At 38.4% G+C, this 19,703-nt stretch overlaps 1 protein-coding gene across 1 annotated transcript in view; it reads left to right on the top strand.

Annotated features, from left to right (window-relative positions):
• KCNQ5 (potassium voltage-gated channel subfamily Q member 5) overlaps positions 1–19,703 on the top strand; it is a 609,327-nt gene that overhangs the window by 109,867 nt on the left and 479,757 nt on the right.

The following is a 19,703-nucleotide window of genomic DNA, read 5'->3' as shown; positions in this document are numbered from 1 at the left end:
ACCTGTATAAGAATCATGTGTGGGTATTCATTTAGAGAAGAATATTCCTGGACTCCACCAAAGACCCAGTGAGTATGATTCTTTAACAAAGAGAGCTTGGGAATTACTGTGACAAACTTAAAATGTGATGTTTGCACACTTACATTATTTTAGAAATACTGCTGTAAAAGAATCACCCTAAATGCTGGATTACTTGACTTTAGCTCTACCTGAATCATACCGTTTGTGAATCAAGTAATAACTTTATTTTTAGGCCAACACCCTTCAGTGCTTAGGGATTACTCTTGGTTCTGTGCTCAAGGAATTCCTGGTGGTGTTCAGGCAACAATTTGGGGTGCTGGGGATCAAATGCAGGTCAGATTTGTGCAAGCCAAGTGCCCTTCCCACGGTCTTGTATTTCATTCCTCTTTATGATGTGAGAACATGCCTACCTAGTTTTATGATAGACCGAAGACTGTCTCCCAAAGATATCTATAAATCTGTAACATTATGGTGGCAGAGATACTTTGCAGAATGTGCTTCAAGTAAACATCCTGGGATGGGAGATAATCCTGGTTATCTGGATGAACCCATATAAATCACGTGAAAAATGAAAGCAAGAAGTTGAAAAGATAATAGGTTGCTGGTATGGAGCCAAAGAAGGCACAGCCTCCACTATAGAGGTGCCCAAACTCATTAGGCCTACCGGTTGGTTCACAGGAATGGTCAGTCCTCCCGTTGTTCATCCCTTTGTTCATCTATTTGTTCAAGCGGGCCCAGTAACGTCTCCATCGTGAGACTTGGTGTTACTGTGTTTGGCATATCGAATACATCATGGGTAGCTTGCCAGGCTCTGCTGTGTGGGCGAGATATTCTCGGTAGCTTGCCGGGCTCTTGAGAGGGGCAGAGGAATCGAACTCGGGTCGGCCATGTTGGCTGCTTGTAAGGCAAATGCCCTACCACTGTGCTGTCGCTCCAGCCCATTAGGCCTATCAACCTATAAATATATATAAAAATATCACCCACAAAAAAACCCTTTCTTTAAGGGAACAAATAGAAAGAACCCTCCCAGTTGCACCTGAGGCTGCTGCCACCCCTCAGTTATTTCAGCATGCCCCACCCCAACCCGTGGGAGGATGCCCTAATTTGAAAAACACTGTTCTAGTAGCTGTTAAAAGAAAGAAAACCATCTCCCCCACAGCATCAGGAAGAAACCAGTTATGCTGACACCTTCACTTCAGTCTGTGAGACTGTCTGACCACCAGAGCCATGTACGTAGGTATGTGTTGCTTTAAGCCAAGAAGTGGGTGGTAGTTTATTACTACAATAATAGAAAGTTAATACCTTAATTTCTCCCAGCACTCCTCTTTGCAGAATCTGCCCCTCTCTGTGTCTCTCCCACTTCCCCTAAGTAGCTTTCCACTTTCTACTCTAACCTGAACTCATACTCTGACTTTGTACTATTAATACAACTATTTCAAAGCAATGAACATATCCTTTCTGTTTGTGTGAGACCCTCCCCTAATCCTGTCAGCCAAGGGTGGCCTTTTCCTTCTGTGAGTTTCTCAGGCATTTAGGATCTGGTTAATTTACTGTACATCCAGTCATAGGGATCTCCATCCAGGACTGGTTAAGTATAAACATATGTGAAATCACTATAACTGGTTTTGTGTCTTTCGTCAATACCTTGGAAAAAATTCTTAAGTTCTCAGTGATTTTATTTGTATCAATCTTATAGGATCACAAAGCTCAAAAATACCTCACATGAAAATCATTTTTGTGGGGGGAATATGACTCAAGTGGTATAACACATGTGTTACATGTGCCAGACCCTGGGTTTGATCAATAGCATTATGGAGCCCATGAGCACAGCCAGATCTGAGAATTGCTAGAATTGGTCTCTTCCCCTCAGAAAAAAAGTCACTTGATGGGGGCCATAGAGGTAGTTCAGCAGGTAAGTCCACATCCAACCTGGGTTCAATCTCCAGCATGCCAGGAGTGCTCTCTGAATGAACATAGAGCCAAGATTAAGCCCTGAGATTGAAGTTGTACTGCACTCAAAAAAATAAATCAATGGGCATCATGGTTGAATAAAAGTAATGACTCTATTATGTAAATTGCCCTTCAGTTTATCTGATTTTCTTAACTTAACCAAGTTATTAATTTACTTGGAGTGGAGCAATAGCATAGCAGGTAGGGTGTTTGCCTGGCACATGGCCTACCTGGGTTTGATTCCTCATCCCTCTCGGAGAGCCCAGCAAGCTACCAAGAGTATCCTGCCCACACAGCAGAGTCTGGCAAGCTCCCCATGGCATATTCGATATGCCAGAAACAGTAACAACAAGTCTCACGATGAAGATGTTACTGGTGCCTGCTCGAGCAGATTGATGAACAGTGGGATGACAGTGCTACATACAATGCTACATTAATTTAACTTAAATTTTATTTGAGGCATCACAATTTACAATACTGTTGATAGTATATTATGCCACAATGTTATACTATCAGCAGGGTGTTCATTTCCACCACTGTTCCAGGTTCCCACCCCACTCTTCGGCCCATCTTTGTAAGCTCAGTTCTGTAGACCATTTGCAGGTGTAACAGCAAATGTTCCTTTGTTATTCTCTTCCTATGCTTTAATGTGTCTCACACATGAGAGAAATCATTCTGTATCTGTCTCTCTTTCTCTCTCTCTAACTTCACTCAATATGAGACATGATAGTTCCGTTCTCATTGTGTGAGTTCAGCTTTTCTTATTGCGAAGTAATAGACTATTGTGATATACATTCTGTAGTTTCTTTGTTAAGTCATCTGTTCTTCAAGGCTTAGGTTATTTCTAGATTTTGGCTATTCTAAATAGGTAACAATGAAGATACAAAGGCAAATTTATTTTTCAAAAGAGTGTCTTTGGGCTCTTGACATAGATGCCAAGCAGTGAAATTTCTGGGACTGGGTAGTGTGGAAAATCAAATTTTATGTTTTTGATAAAGGTTTATATGATTTTCCAGAGAAGTTGAACCAACTAGAACCCCTACCAGCAGTGGAGGAAAGTCCCTCTCTCCCCACATCCATGCCAGCACTGGTTATTTATTTATTATTATTATTATTATTATTATTATTATTATTATTTTTGCTTTTTTGGGTCACACCTGGCGATGCACAGGGGTTACTCTGGGCTCTGCACTCAGGAATTACTCCTTGCAGTGCTCAGGGGACCATATGGGATGCTGGGAATCGAACCCGGGTCGGATGCGTGCAAGGCAAACGCCCTACCCACTATCAGTCCAGCCCCCAGCACTGGTTATTTTTGTTCATTTTTAATGTGTGCCAGATTTACTTGTGTGAGGTATTATCTTGTTGCTTTGGTCTTAATTTCCCTGATGATACATGTATATATTTGGCCATCTGTATGTCTTCTTTAAGAAAGTGTCTATTTCTCCCCATATTTTGATATTGAGTATTTTTATTTTGTTGTTGTTACTAAGTTTCTACAAGTGCATTATGTATCTTAGCTGCTAAACATTTTTTAGATGAATGGTGAGCAAATATCTTCTTCCAGTCTGTGGGTTAACCAAATTATTTAAATTATAATACGCTCATGCTTTTGTTTTTCTATCTGTTAACTCCATGAAAGCAAACAAGGTAATAATTATTAATGCAACAATGACATTAGTAAAAGAAAAATTACAGAATAAAAATAACATGAAAATTTATCAGATTTTGCTTCAGTTATAGCTTTGCCATTTGCTGACTTTCTGAAAATAAAATAATATATTTTATGTTACAAACTAAAGTACATGTTAACTCTTTTTAATGCTAATTGGTTCTTACTTTACTTTCTACTTTTTCCTGCAATATGTCTTAAAATACACGTGACTTTATGCATGACAATATGAGAAACTGGGTATTGGGTAAGCATTGGATTGTGAGTCACTATGATCTCTTATAGGAAATGAATTTGATGTGCTTTCAGGGTTTACTATTGAGGCAACAATGAAACTACAAAAAATGCGCAAGAAACACAAATGTCTCCTTCCAATTTTCTCTCCCTCTTGTAGCATTGTCCTCCCTTGTTCATCGATTTGTTCGAGTGGGCACTAGTAACGTCTCATAACAAATTGTGAGACTTGATGTTACTGTTTTTGGCATATTGAATACATCATGGGGAGCTTGCCAGGCTTTGCCGTGTGGGCGGGATACTCTCGGTAGCTTGCTGGGCTCAATGAGAGGGGTGGAGGAATCGAACCCAGGTCGTCCATGTCGGCCACGTGCAAGGCAAACTCCTTACCCACTGTGCTTCTTCAGCCCTTCATCTTTCAGTAGATGACTATATACATAATTTGTTATTTTAAACATATGTGAATACATTGTACCACTGTAGCACTACCCTACCATTGTTCATCAATTTGCTCCAGCACACCAGTAATGTCTCCATTGTTAGACTTGTTGTTACTGTTTTTGGCAAATGAATACGCCACAGGGAGCTTGCTAGGCTCTGCCCTTTGGGCGGAATACTCTTGGTAGCTTGCCGGGCTCTTTGAGAGGGACAAAGGAATGGAACCCGGGTTGGCCGCGTGCAAGGCAACCAACCTACTCACTATCCTATTGCTCCAGTCCAAATACATTGTATTTCGAAATTGTTTTTTGTGAAGTGAGAGTGAAAGAGATGGAAAAAAGACGCAGACACACACCAAATTGGTGATTCAGTAGATTGCTATTCGTCATTACCTTCCCTTTACAAACCTTCATGCTATTTTAGTACAGATGAGAACTCTTTTTTCCAGCTAATTTGAATTAACTTTTCAAATGAGAGTGCATGTGTTGCTGTACTAAAATTAAGACCTATTGCATCTTCTGCACTTCCTTTGTCTGCTAATGTTTTGGGATTTTTAAGTAATTGAATTTCTTTTGACATGATTTCTTATTTAGAATCTCGTTATATGCAAGTTTTAAAAAATAATAACTACACCTGTTTTCTCCCTAATTAGGTTAAATAGCTAGGTAAGTTCAGCTCTTCAGTTATGTATTTATGTTTCCTTTATCCATTTGTTGCTCAATTACTGTGTATCTTTATATCACACAAGTCAGAGAGAGAATACTGTATTATCCCAGCTCCTTCTGAGTGTCTTCACTGAACCTCATGCCCTTGAATTCCATGTACACAGCATCAAATTGCATCATACCAATTTTTCTTACACCTGCATAGTATTCCGCTGTAGAACTCCTGATTCATTCATCTGTAGTTGGACATTTTGTTTGCTTCCATATCCTGACCATTGTAATGAGTGCTGTGATGAATATAGGTGTGCATATATCCCTACCAATTAATATTTTTCTATTTTGGGGATAGATGTCAAGAAATGGTATCACTGAGTATGGGAATTTCTGTTCCTATATTTTTTTAGAAGTCTCCAAACTGCTCCCCATAGAGGATGAGCCAGAGATAACATTCCTGTGAACACTTAATGAAGGTTCATTTCTCTCCACCACATCCTCACAAACATTGGTTGTTTCCAGTCTTTTTAATATGTATTTGATATATCTCATTGGAGTGAGATACCTTATCATGGGCTTCATTTACATTGCTCTAATGATAGGTTATAGTGAACACTTTTTAAAAAAATTTTATTAGTGAAACACCATGAGGTACAGTTGTACACTTATAAATTTTTGTGCTTGGGTTTCAGTTATACAATAATAGTGTACCCATCCGTCCACCAGTGCCCATTCTCCACACCAATGATCCCAGTATCCCTCCCACCCCCACCCCACCCCCATCCCACCCTACCACTGTGGCAGGGCATTCCCTTTTGTTCTCTCTCTCCTTTTGGGTGTTGTGGTTTGCAAAAGAGGCATTGAGTGGCAAACATGTTTGGTCGATAGTCTACTTTCAGCATGCATCTCCCATCCTGGGAGGATCCTCCCAACACTCTTTATTCGGTGCTCACTTATCTATCTGAGCTGTCCTTTACCCTAGCATGTGCGTCTGGCCTCCAAGCCATGGAGTAAACCTCCTGGTACTTATCTCGCCTATTGTTGGGTGTTAGTCTCCTATTTTGTTACTTTATATTCCCCAGATGAATGCAATCTTTCTATGTCTGTCCGTCTCTTTCTGACTCATTTCATTTAGCATGATACTTTCCATGCAGTATCACTTATGTGTAAATTTCATGACTTTCTCTTTTCTAACAGCTACATTGTACTCCATTGTGTAGATGTACCAAAGTTTCTTTAACCAGTCATCTGTTCTCCGGCACTCGAGTTTTTTTTACAGATTTTGGCTATTGTGAACAGTGCAGCAATAAACATAAAAGTGCAGATGTCATTTTGACTATACTTTTTTGCCTCTTTGGGATATATTCCCAGGAGTGGTATTGCTGAGTAAAATGGGAGCGCAATTTCTAATTTTTTGAAAATTGTGCATACTGTTTTCCAAAAGGGCTGAACCAGTCAGCATTCCCACCAGCAGTGAAGGAGGGTCCCTTTCAGGTCACATATGCACCAACATCAGTTCTTTTGGATGTGGGCCAGGCTCGGTGGTGTGAGATGATATCTCATTGTTGTTTTGATCTGCATCTCCCTGATGATTAATGATGTAGAGCATTTTCTCACGTGCCTTGTAGCCATTAGGATTTCTTCTTTGAGAATGTTTCTGTTCATTTCGTTGTGCAATTTTTTGATGGGTTTGGCTGTTTTATTCTTGTGGAGTTCAACCAGAAATTTGTATAACCTTGATATCAACCCCTTGTTGGATGTGTATTGGGCGAATATCCTTTCCCATCCTGTAGACTGTCTTTGTATTTTGGGAAGCTTCTTTTGAGTTGCAGAAGCTTCTTATTTTAAGATAGTCCCATTTTTCTATTTCTCTTTTCACTTGCTTGGCCAGTGGTGTGACGTCTTTGAATACACCATTGGCTTCAATGTCATGGAGGGTTTTGCCAACTTTGTCTTCAATGTACATTATGGTTTCCGGTCTGATATTGAGGTTTTTAATCCATTTTGATTTTACTTTTGTACATGATGTTAGGCAAAGATCTGAGCCCATTTTTTTTGCATGTAGCTGTCCAGTTTTGCCAGCACAATTTGTTAAAGAGGCTGTTCTTGCTCCATTTCACATTTTTTGCTTCCTTATCAAAGATTAGATGATCATATGTTTGGGAAACAGAGATATTCAACTCTGTTCCATTGGTCTGCAACGCTGCCACTGTTCCAGTACCATGCTGTTTTAATTATCACTGCTTTGTAGTAGAGTTTGAAGTTAGGGAGGTTCATTCCTCCCATTTTCTTTCTCCCCAAAATTGCTTTAGCTATTCGTGGGGGCTTATTGTTCCATATGAATTTCAGTAGGGTTTGCTCCATTTTTTTTTTTAAGAATGTCATGGGTATCGTTATTGGGATCACATTGAACTTGTACAATGCTTGGGAAGTATTGCCATTTTGAAAATGTTAATTCTCCTGAACTATGAGAGGGAATATCTTTCCATTTTCTGGTGTCCTCACTTATTTCCTGAAGTAGTGTTTTGTAGTTTTCTTTGTAGAGGTCTTTCACTTCTTTAGTTAAGCTGATTCCTAGGTACTTTGATTTTCTGGAACACAATTGTGAATGGGATTTTTTTTTATGTCACTTTCTTCTCTCTCACTATTGGTGTATAGAAATGCCATAGACTTTTGTTTATTGATTATATAGCATGCAACTTTACTATACAAGTCTATAGTTTCTAGGAGTTTCTTGGTAGAGGTTTTAGGGTTATCTATGTATAGTATCATATCATCTGAGAATAATGAGAGCTTGATTTCTTCCTTTCCTACCTGAATGCCCTTAATAACTTTTTATTGCCTAACCGCTATTGCAAGTACTTCCATGCAAAAAAAAAAGGGCTTTATATTAAACAGCTCTGGAGGGAGGGGGAAACCTTGTCTCGTTCCTGATCTTAGGGGAAAGCTCTCAGTTTTCCCCATTGAGGATGATACTTGCTGTAGCCTTGGGGTAGATGGCTTTAACTATATTGAGGAAAGTCCCTTCTATAACCATTTTGGCGAGAGTTTTCATCATAAAACTGGTTCTTGTCAAATGCTTTCTCTGCACCTATTGATATGATCACATGGTTTTTAATCTTTTCTTTTGTTGATATGATGGATTATGTTGATTGATTTCTGAATGTTAAGCCATCCTTGTATCCCCGGGATGAATCCCACTTAGTCATGGTGTATGATCTTTTTGATGAGTTTTTGAGTTCTATTTGCTAGTATTTTGTTGGGAATCTTCACATCTGTGTTCATCAGTCATATCGGCCTATAGTTTTCTATTCTTGTGGTGTCTTTGTTTCGTTTTGGTATTAGAGAGATATGGGATTCATAGAAACTGTTTGGGAGAGTTTCTGTTTCTTCAATTTCCTGGAAAAGCTCGAGAAGCACTGGCAATAGATCCTCTTTAAATCTTTGGAAAACTTCTCTAGTGAATCCATCTGGACCTGGGCTTTTATTTTTGGGAAGACTTTTGATTACAGTTTCAATTTCCTTGATGTTAATAGGACTATTCAGGTACTCTAGATCTTCTTGATTCAGCCTGGGGAGATTATAGGTATCCAGAAATTTATCCATTTCTTGTAGGCGTGAGCATCTGCCTGCTTCAAATTAGGCCACGCCCACTTCTACAGAAGCCATGCCCACTTCTGACGAGGTTATGTCCCCTACGGGTACCTGGTGTGTTTGGGGGTACAACCCCGGGGAGGAAGAAACCGGCACAGCGTTGGGGATGAACAGTAAGAGGCTCAGTGATGGTGATCATCCAGGGTCCTAGAGGACACGTGGGGCATGTATGCAGAGAAAGCCAAATCCTGGGTTAGAATACAACTGACCTAGCTGAGGAAGAAGACCGGCACAGAGTTGGGGATGAACAGGAAGTGTAGTGAACAGTTCCTACATGCCTATGAGCCATCTTTTTATCGTCTTTTGAGCCGTGTCTGTTTTCCTCTCCTTATATTGGATGTGGGTTTTGGGGTATTTTTGTTGTTGAGCTTTGTGAGTGCTTTCTAAATTTTGGGTATTTACTTTTTTATCTGATGTATTATTTACAAATATTTTCTCTCAGTCAATTGGTTGTCTTTTTATTTTATTTGAGTTTCTTTTGTCATACAAATTTTTAAAAAAATTATGTATCCCCATTTACTTATTTTTTTGTTGTCTTTGTTTCTGGAGTTAGATCATTGAAGACACCTTTGAGGTGTCTGCTTATGTTTTCCTGAATGTATTTTATGAGTTCCTGTTTAATCTTAAAGTCTTTAGTCCACTTTGACTTAAGTTTTGTGACTGCTATAGATGGTAACAGTTTCATTTTTTCACACTGACTATCCAGTTTTCAAGCACTATTTGTTGAAGAGACGTTCCACACTCCACTTAGACCCTTTGTTGTAGATTAACATTTCATTGTTCTGAGGATTTATCTCAGAACCAACAGTTTCGCTAAATTAGTGTTTAAGTCTAACCTTTCCCCAGTGCTACACAGTTTTGATTACTACAGCTTTATAATTAATTTCAAGCTCAGAAAATGAAATGCGTCTAATGTCTTATTTTTTCTTTTAAGAATTGCTTTTGCTATTCCGAGTGTTTTATAGTACTATACAAATTTCAATAGAATTTGTTCAAGGGATTATTCTTGTTTTTTAAACTTAAGCTACTTTACATAGCTCCATACCACCAACTATTTAGTTATAACTAAATGGTGATACAGAAATGCTAGGGAAAAGACGTAATACTGGTTACTTTTACCATTTGAGGGGAAAGTAAAACTAGATCCTTTAAAGTAATAGTATTCTTATGTAACAAGAAGTCTCACAATAGAGACGTTACTAGGCCCACTTGAGCAAATTGATGAAGAACGAGAGGACAGTGACAGTGACATGTTAAATATAGGAAAAAACAGTGATTGGCAAGAAAATGAATGAATGGAACCCTGATACACTGTTGGTGGGGATGTGAGTTGATGCGGTTTATATGGAAATAAAAATGGAAAGGGATATGGAGATTTTTTCTTTAAAAAATGGAAGCGTCTTATGACCCAGTGATTCAACTTCTAGACAATTATGTGAGAATATAAAGACACTAATTTGAAAAGATATTTGTAACTTTGCAGTTATAGTAGTATTATTCACAATAATCAAAATATAGAATCAGCCTAAGTGTCCATTGACAAATGATTGCACAAAAGTGTGATATAAAGTCGCATGCTTATGAAATACTATTATTCTGTTTTTAAAAATATGAAGTGATGCTATTTGGGGCAAAATGGATGGATCCTGGATAATTTTGCTAAGAGAAATAGAAAGTGTTCTTCCTGCCCCGCTGAGACCACGAGTTGCCCCTCACGAGTGGCTCTTCGGCATAGCCATGACCTCAGAGGCACACAGACCTACTTCAGAACCCAGCAGCTTTTGGCAGAAATGTGACTGTACTATGCATTAAGCTACGGCACTCTTTCCCCCCGGAAGGGAAAGTGTGTCTTTCTCTTCCACCTTTCCCCGCTCCCCAGCAGCACGGTGGCCACTGCTTCAGAGCTTACTGGACAGCCAGGCATGAGCTGGCGGTGACAGGGCAACTGCGTCCTCCTGGGATGGAGGGGAAGGGGGGAACCGGCACGTCCTTCCCACCCTGCCAAAACCACTAGTTGCCCCACTGTAGCAGCTCTTCAGCACGGCCATGGACCTAGAGGCACACAAACCAATCCTGTAACTATGCGACTTTTGGCTGAAATCCCGTCAGACTTAATTAGTATGATATCAGAAATCCAAAGTCACAGGGCCGCTATTGCGGCCATGTGACATCATATGGTCTTCATAACCAGCAATAAAAAACACATTATTTCACAATGCATTTTCAGCAGGTCTGATTGTTGGGGTAAAATTCCAAATAATAATGGTGCATCTTTTGTTGAAATAATTAATTTAATCAAAGTAGAGAGAGAGAGTTAAGTGGAAATCATCTGCCTCATAGGTATGGGGAGGGGTGTGAGGGGGTTATATTGGGGTTCTTGGTGGTGGAAAATATGCACTGGTGAAGGGATGGATGTTTGATCATTGTATGACCGAAACTTAAACCTGAAAGCTTTGTAACTGTTCTCATGGTGATTAAATAAATAAGTTTAAAAAAAAGAAAAAAGTAATACGAAGTGTAAGGCAACTATAAGGTACTTTCACTCATATATGATATGTACATAACTAAAGTAAATGAACTAGCAAAAAAACAACTAAATTAAATCCTGGGCTCATTCAAAATTATGGTGGTTAGACAGGAAGAATGTGTCTAGGAATCTTTTTGGTGGTGGAATCAATAAATGGAGCTGGAACTTTAGTAACATGTGTATGTGTTGCTATTCCCCTGACAATCTATAATAGTGTAAATCAGTGATAAGAGGAGGAAATTTATTTCCAGGAACCTAAAATATTTTACTTGAAGATTTTTCCTGCTTTCTCCCTAAACATTTTATGTTTAAACAGTCAGCTAATAGAGAGACCATGGTGTTTTTTCAGATTGTATTTTTGTGTTTCATTTGATTTTTGGATCTCTCTGGTGATTCTGGAGGATACAAGGCTTTACCCAGAAGTACTCATGAGGCCACAAGGTGTTTGCGAAAGGCATGCACTCCAATCTTTGGATCTATGTCTTTGATCCTCAAACAGTATTTTTAATGTGGCATCAAATCATATCATAATTTAATTGTTGATAAAATTATCCTAAACTGCATTAAGCTCTTAGTAGATAAAACCATGTTTTCAGAAAAATGTACAAACTTTCAATACATTTAATGAAGAGCAAGTAATAATCAGTTTTACCATGCTTATATAAATTTTCCCCAAAGCTGCTAAATCATATAGATTGTTGCTTGAGGGAAATTTCACTGATTAAAATAGTGTATAAAGTTGTACATAAATTTTTCTTTAAAAATATCATGGAAAATTTAACTTCTATAACAATTATCTTTAACAACCAAAATATTATAGCTTAGATATATTTATTTTTAGGAAGATCCTGTTTGGGATTCCAATACTTGAAAATTTTACAGTAAAAATAGTTTATAAAAATCAGACTCTTTTATAGTTCATTATGTACCAAAAATGGTTGTTTGATCATTATATCTTAGTTCAGTTTTCTCAAGTGTTTTATCCCTAAAGTAATTTAATTGTAGAATGTATGAGTTTATTTATATATATATATACACACATATATGTAACATCGGTTCATATAATCTAAATTATATAAAATTTGATAATTAATTTTTACTTAGTAGTAACATGATATTTTAAACATACCAAAGAAACCAGTTATTTACAAACTATAGGTGAAATTATTTTAACACAAATTTAATTGAATCACTATGAGATGAAATCTATTTCTTAATATTGTTACCTTTCATGGCAGATAAAATTTTCTGCCTAAATTTTAATGTTAAAAATATATAGGAAGTAACTAATACAAGGGCCAGAGGCATAGTAGAGCATGCCTACAGAACTGGGTTCTGTCCCAGCACCACAGTTGGGTTCACAAGCCCCCCAGGAGAGATCACTGAGCACAGAGCCAGAAGCAAGTCCTAAGCATAGCCAGCAACGGCTGGCAAACAAGCAAACAACAACAAAAGAAAAAACTACTATAGGAATCAAAATAGGGGGAGATGGTTGGGCGACTATAAAATGGTGTTAGTAAAAAATAGGATATGAAATTTTTTCAACAAACACTAATATAACGTATGTATATACATATATATGTGTGTGTGTGTGTGTGTGTGTGTGTAAGTGGAGCTGGAGAGATAGCACAGCGGGTAGGGCATTTGCCTTACACGTGGCCGACCTGGGTTCGATTCCCAGCATCTCATATGGTTCCCTGAGTACCGCCAAGGGTAATTCCTGAGTGCAGAGCCAGGAGTGACCCCTATGCATCGCTGGGTGTAACCCAAAAAGCCAAAAAAAAGTGTGTTCGTGTATAAGCTTCTTAAATTCTATTTTGTGGCTAGAGAAAATAAAGAATTGTAAGGAATAAAACTTAACATATCTTTGAATTTAGGGGCTGGGGCGATAGTACAGTGGGTAAGGAACATTGTTGACCTGGGACCAATTCCTGGAATCCCACATGGTCCCCTAGCACCTCCAGGAGTAATTCCTGATCACAGAGCCAGGACTAGCCCCTGAGCACTGGCCAGATGTGGCCTAGAAACCAAAAAAAAAAAAAAAAATAAGAAGTAAAGTTAAAACTTAAATGTGTGCTCTCCCAAAATGCATACTTACACCCAAATGTGATGTTGTTAGGAAGTGGGGATCTCTGGGTGCTTATTATGCTCTTAAAATGAAGCATTAATGAATGGAATGTGTGTAAGAAGAGACAGTAGACTTTGCTGGGGCTCTCTGGTCTCTGATATGAGACACAGTGCAAATATGGGTATCTATGAAGTATATAGCAGATCTTCCCCAGAACCGTGTGTTCTAGCACCTTGACCTTGAAATGGCAGCATCCTGAACTGAAAAATAGACGTCTGTTGTAGAAACCACTCAAGATAATTTGTTGTTTCAGCCTAAGCTGACTAAGACAAAGAAAGAGAAAATATTTTTAAAAGGAAAATAAAGACACAAGAAAGGTCTTATATTCGCTTAGGTTCTCTGGAATGTTATTAAAAGTAAACTCTTCAGAACACACTCAGTTATAGCGTTCAGAAAAACTGGTTGTATTTCAAATACTAATTAGTTGGCTAACTACTTTAACAGTTTATTCCTTACACATGGAAAACTGTTGCCTGGGGGTTAGCTAGATAGGCCAGGAGATGCTGTCGGCTCTTGTCTAGGTGTGTGTCATCAGAAGCTGTCAGGATTTAAAGAAAGCACCGAAGAGTCATTTCTTTTTCTTCTTATCTCACTCGTACTTCTTTAATATGACTTTTTCTTGGACATAATCACATAGATCTTCAAACTGGTAAAATTCTCAGTTATATATACACATATTCTTTATTTTATTAAAGATTAGATTTTGAGCTTCTTTATTTTATTAAAGATTAGATTTTGAGCTAGGTAAAATGTTAATGACCCGAAATCGAAAACTGTAAAAAAGTGATCAATCTACTTCCCACTATGCTTTATTTTTATTAAAAAACTAGAATGATGCAATAGTCTTTCAATTAACATGTATTTTCATATCTCTAAGTAGTAGCTTCCTCATTATTTTTACAATATATTATTTATTCCTAAGTGGATTTGTAATTATTGAATCAGTTCCTTATTAAATATTGTGGTAATGTTTTTAATATTTTTCTATTACAATATTGTTGGGCCGGAGCGATAGCACAGCAGATAGGGCATTTGCCATGCATGCGGCAGACCTGGGTTCAATTCTCCGTCCCTCTAGGGAGAGTCTGGTAATCTACCAAGAGTATCCCGCTCACATGGCAGAGCCTGGCAAGCTCCCCATGGTATATTCGATATACCAAAAACACAGTAACAACAAGTCTCACAATGGAGACGTTACCGGTGCATGCTCGAGCAAATCAATGAACAACAGGACAGTGCTACAGTGCTACAATATTGTTTTGATGAATTATCTTGTACACCTCTTTTCAAACTCTGAGTATCTGTAGTCAGTGTATTTGTATGGGAAAAAATGGAAGAGTGAAGTCAAAACTTCTAAGTTTATAGTTTTAAAGAAACACCCTCCCTCCACCATTGTCTCTGGTGTGCTTTCTGGAAGTATTAACATCTATGAACAGCAGAGAGAGCACTTTAACTGACCACCTTTCTAGCAGAGTATTAGCAACATTATGGAGATTGGCCTGTTTCCTAAGTGAAAAATGAAGTTGAATAGCTTTTATTAAAACGGAGAAGGAGCTTCTTTTAGGTATTTAAGAAGTTCTTAAATACTTAAATTTATTATGCAGTGCTTGGGGGGAAAGGGGACAACACTTGAGCTAGATGACAGTAATCTGGCCCAAAGGTGTGGTATTGCTCTACCCTTATAGTGCCAGGGACCACCACAGGAGTTAGTAGTAGACCTCCAGAGCCACACCCCATGATTCTGGTGGGGGCAGGAGAATGAGGTTACAGGGATCAAACTGGGGTGCCATGAGTATAGAACATGTACCCCTGAGATCTGTGCGATCTCTCCAGCCCTACTGCTTGTAATTTTTAAATTCATATTAGCCGTTCTTAGACTGGATCTGTGTTCCACTGGGCCGTTGTATTTTGTCTTGCTGGTTTCAGTGGATACTGACTCAGTGAGTACTTCGTAGGAGCTGCCCATGTCTAAGGAAAATGGTTATTTGAATTACAAGCATTTTCTATTATAAGTATTAATTATAAGTATTCAAAAGTATGTTATTTGAATTATAAGGATTTTAATTATATTTATTGGCTTTGCTCAGAGTTTTAAAAACTATCATTTGTTTGCTAATATGTGACCTAAAATGTCAATTTTAATTTATGCCTTTATGGTTTTTTTTACTTAAAAATTTTTATTAGAACACCATTATTTATATAGCTATTCATAATAGAGTTTCAGGCATTCAGTGTTCAAGATCAATCCCACCATCCGTGTCAACTTCCCTCCACCAATGTCCCTAGGTTCTCTCCTACCCTCCTCCAACGCCCACCTGCCTCTTTGGCAGGCATATTTAAAATTTGGTTATTGTAGTTTGGGTCTCCTGCTTCCAGTGTTGTTAGGTCTGAGGTTTAGATATGTAAACATACCTCCACACCACTAATGTGCCCCGAAGCCCCTAGCTCCTGCCCTGGTCCTTCCTGTCCAACTCTTCTTACCCCCTCGACTTCTTCTCTTCTCTGTACTCAGTTCTGTAATTTAGAGTCCAGGGCAATCTAAGTACAACCCTTTTGATACTTTGCAATCCCTTGACCTATAATTCTATATACCACAGATAAATGAGATCATTTGATTTTATCCTTCTGACTTCACTTGACATGATATCCTCCAATTCCATCCAAGTTGCAGAAAACTATGCCTTTATGTTTTTGAATAATAGAAAGTCTCTAAGGTTATAAAAAGAATCACATGTGTACTTTTCTAGTACTTTTATTAATTTTTTGTTAGTAAAGTAAAGTAAAGTAAAGGCCCTCCCGTTGATCATCGATTTGCTCTAGCGGGCCCAGTAACGTCTCCATTGGAGACTTTGTTGTTACTGTGTCTGGCATATCGAATATGTCACGGGGAGCTTGCCAGGCTCTGCCGTGCAGGCGAGATACTCTCGGTAGCTTGCTAGGCTCTCGGAGAGGGGCGGAGGAATCGAACTCAGGTCGGCCATGTTGGCTGTGTGCAAGGCAAACGCCCTACCGCTGTGCTATTGCTCCAGCCCAATTTTTTGTTACATTTGTTATATTGTTAGTTTATGATCTTAGAATTTGTTGTTGTATGCATGTAAGATAAGGATGCAGATTTTTCTTCTTTTTTTCCTTTTTCTTTTTTAATATTTTTAACAGCTTTTTTCTACTTGTGACCCATATATTAGTTTGATAGTTCATCTTTTCTCTTAAGCTGAGATGATACTGTTTTTCTTACCAAAATCCTATATATTTTGATGTCTACTTTTGAACTTTACTTTTTTCCTTAAGAAAGTTCATCTCGTCTGGCTTATCATGAAGGGTCACTGCACCCTCCTTAGAAACTGTTACTAACCATTGTTTAATTGCTGACCACCATTTTAATAAAGCCAGTGCTAATCCAGTATATAGACTGTTTTTAATTCTGAACCCTATATAAACTGCTTGTGATTTGGAGTCAGGGTCCTTGTCAAGATTCCACTGTGTTGGATGAGACTTGGACCCTAGTTTGGGCTAGCGCTGGCTCGGGCTATTAATAAAGTTCCTTTGCTTTTGCAAAAAAGAAAGAAAGAAAGAAAGAAAGAAAGAAAGAAAGAAAGAAAGAAAGAAAGAAAGAAGAAAGAAAGTTAATGACTATGTAAAAGTTCTATATTGGCTTTAATTGCTAAGGCATTATGATATTTCATTTGTTAGAGCTACTCATTACTCTTTTTCATAATTTTTCCAGGTGGTCTTATTTATTTTGGAATGACATTAGTTTGTTCCGTGAAAAAAAAAAGTGGACTTCTTTAGGGATGCTATTTCATTAACAAAATGATTTTCAAAAGATGATTGTCTTTATGGTCAGTTTCCTCATCCAAGAACAATTCCTTATATGGCTCTGACATATTTCTCATTAAATGCCTTTTGTTCTGTTCAACCTTTGGCTTAGCATACCGAGAAGGAAGAACTTTGTTGTTGTTTTAAAAATAACTCTTCTTCCAAATTACTGAAAAATTAAAAAAAAAAAAAACTTACCATCGAACAGAAAGGCAGGTGCGAGTTTTAAACAAAAAATGAAGGGAAAGATGGGAAGGTATAGCATATATGCTAAGTAGCTTCTGTCATCCTATCCAATGAAAGCTCCCAGAGTTGTCTGGTGCACTTGGCATCACCAAGGCACAAGCACATAGAATGATCTGGGAGACAGCAGAGTGGTCATTTAGAAATAAAAAAGAAATGAATCAAATAAATTTTATCATTTCGGTTTGGCTGCATAAATTAACTATCCAATCCAAAAGTAACTTTAAACAAGGTAGAGATATGGATGATTCCACAGACATCAGTGATTTCTGTACTGTAGCACTGTAGCACACTGTCTTCCCGTTGTTCATCCTCGAGTAGGCACCAGAAACATCTCCGTTGTGAGACTTGTTGTTACTGTTTTTGGCATATCGAATACACCACGGGGAGCTTGCCAGGCTCTGCTGAGCGGGCAGGATACTATCAGTAGCTTGCCGGGTTCTCCGAGAGGGACAGAGGAATTGAACCTGGGTCTACCGCGTGCAAGACCAACTCCCCACCCACTGTGCTATCGCTCCAGCCCAAAACACTTGTTGCATTGGCTGGGAATGATTCCGTAGACATCAGTGATGTCTTGCTTCTTTTATTGCCCTGTCACTATCCTCAGTATCCCATCATTTGCTTTATGATTTAAATTTAAAATAAATAGAAATTAAATTTAAACTTATGATTTAAGATTTAAGAAGGGTACCAAAGATGGCTGACCTGTGCGTTTCAGTCATGAATATAAAGACAATCAGGGCAAGAGAGTGTACCCCAAGCTGAGGTAATCTACAACTCTTCAGAAGCTTAGCTTTTTTTTTCCTTCATCTCATCAAATCCTTTGTAAGGGTTTGATCCCAAGAATATAGAGAGCTTTTGTTACTGTGAAAAAGGGAAAAAAAATTCAAATAAATAAATTCAACTTTTTATGCAAGTCACGAAGGATAAGTGACTTTTATTTTCTCCTCAAAGTATGTTGACAAGGTAAGGTAAGGTAAAGGCCCTCCCGTTGATCGTCGATTTGCTCGAGCGGGCCCAGTAACGTCTCCATTGGAGACTTTGTTGTTACTGTGTCTGGCATATCGAATACTCTCGGTAGCTTGCCGGGCTCTCCGAGAGGGGCGGAGGAATCGAACTTGGGTCGGCCATGTTGGCCGCTTGTAAGGCAAACGCCCTACCCGCTGTGCTATCGCTCCAGCCCATGTTGACAAAGGAAAAGGAAAATAAGTAGGAAATAGAAAGTGAATAAGGAGAGTACAGTTTGATTACTTTCACTTTTTAAGACCAGTTAAGACAACTTACATTCAGCAAAATCTAAGCCATATATAACCACTTTGGTCCCACAGTTTTTCAACTCTAAAGCCTTCATGAAGAAGTTGACCATATTTTTTTCTTCCTCTTTATGATTGAGAAACCTTTGTAGGGAGTTAAAATAGTAAAAATAGTAACCCCCCCTCCATCATTTATACAGATTCACAAAATGATGAGATAATAGTCTCCGAATTTGCTTATAGATGGATGGATATGGAGAGTATCACATTGAATTAAATGAGTCAGAAAGAGAGGAATAGACACAGAATGATTGGACTCATTTGTGGGATTAAAAAAACACATGTAATATGAGACCAAAACCCAAGGACAGTAGAAACAAGGGCCAGGAGGATTGGATGGTTGGAAATCTACCTCGAATGCTGGGGTAGAAGGCAGTTGGGATAGAGAAGGGACTACTATGATAAAGATAGTTGGGAATGATCACTCTGGATAAGAACTACCTGCTGAAAACAGGTAAAGAAGCAAACATGATAACCTCTCAGTACCTGGATTGCAAATCACAAATGCCCTGGACCGGGGGGCAGGGGTGGGGGGAAGAAGAGACAGACAGACAGACAGACAGACAGACAGACACAGAGACAGAGACAGAGAGACAGAAAAGGAAAGTGCCTGCATAAAGATAAGCTCGGGGAGCGTGGCAGGAGGGAAACTGAGGACAAAGGTGGTGGGAAATGTACACTGGTGGAGGGATGGGTGTTGGAACACTGTATGACTAAAACACAACCTTAATCAGCTTTGTTACTCTGTATATCATGGTGATTCAATTAAAAATTAAAAAGAAATCTTAAGAAAGGATTTTCAGAAATACATAGATGTTGTTTTTTTTCTTCCTGTTTTGAATGCACCACACTGGCAGGAGTTAGAAATAGCTTCCTGAGTGGGTCATTAGGGAAGACTAGAGTAGGTGTTAAGGATAGTTTTCATCCTGTGTGTCTTGCAGGTTCCATTTAGTACATAAAGAATCACATGGTTGTTTGGGTTGACTGGTTTTGTATTATTTATTTGGAAATTTTCTTGTTATGCTTTATTATAATACCAACAGATAAG

The sequence above is a fragment of the Sorex fumeus genome, unplaced genomic scaffold (genome assembly GCF_029834395.1).
Source record: "Sorex fumeus unplaced genomic scaffold, SorFum_2.1 ptg000008l, whole genome shotgun sequence".
NCBI lineage: Eukaryota > Metazoa > Chordata > Mammalia > Eulipotyphla > Soricidae > Sorex > Sorex fumeus.
This window is presented reverse-complemented; position numbering and strand designations above follow the sequence as displayed.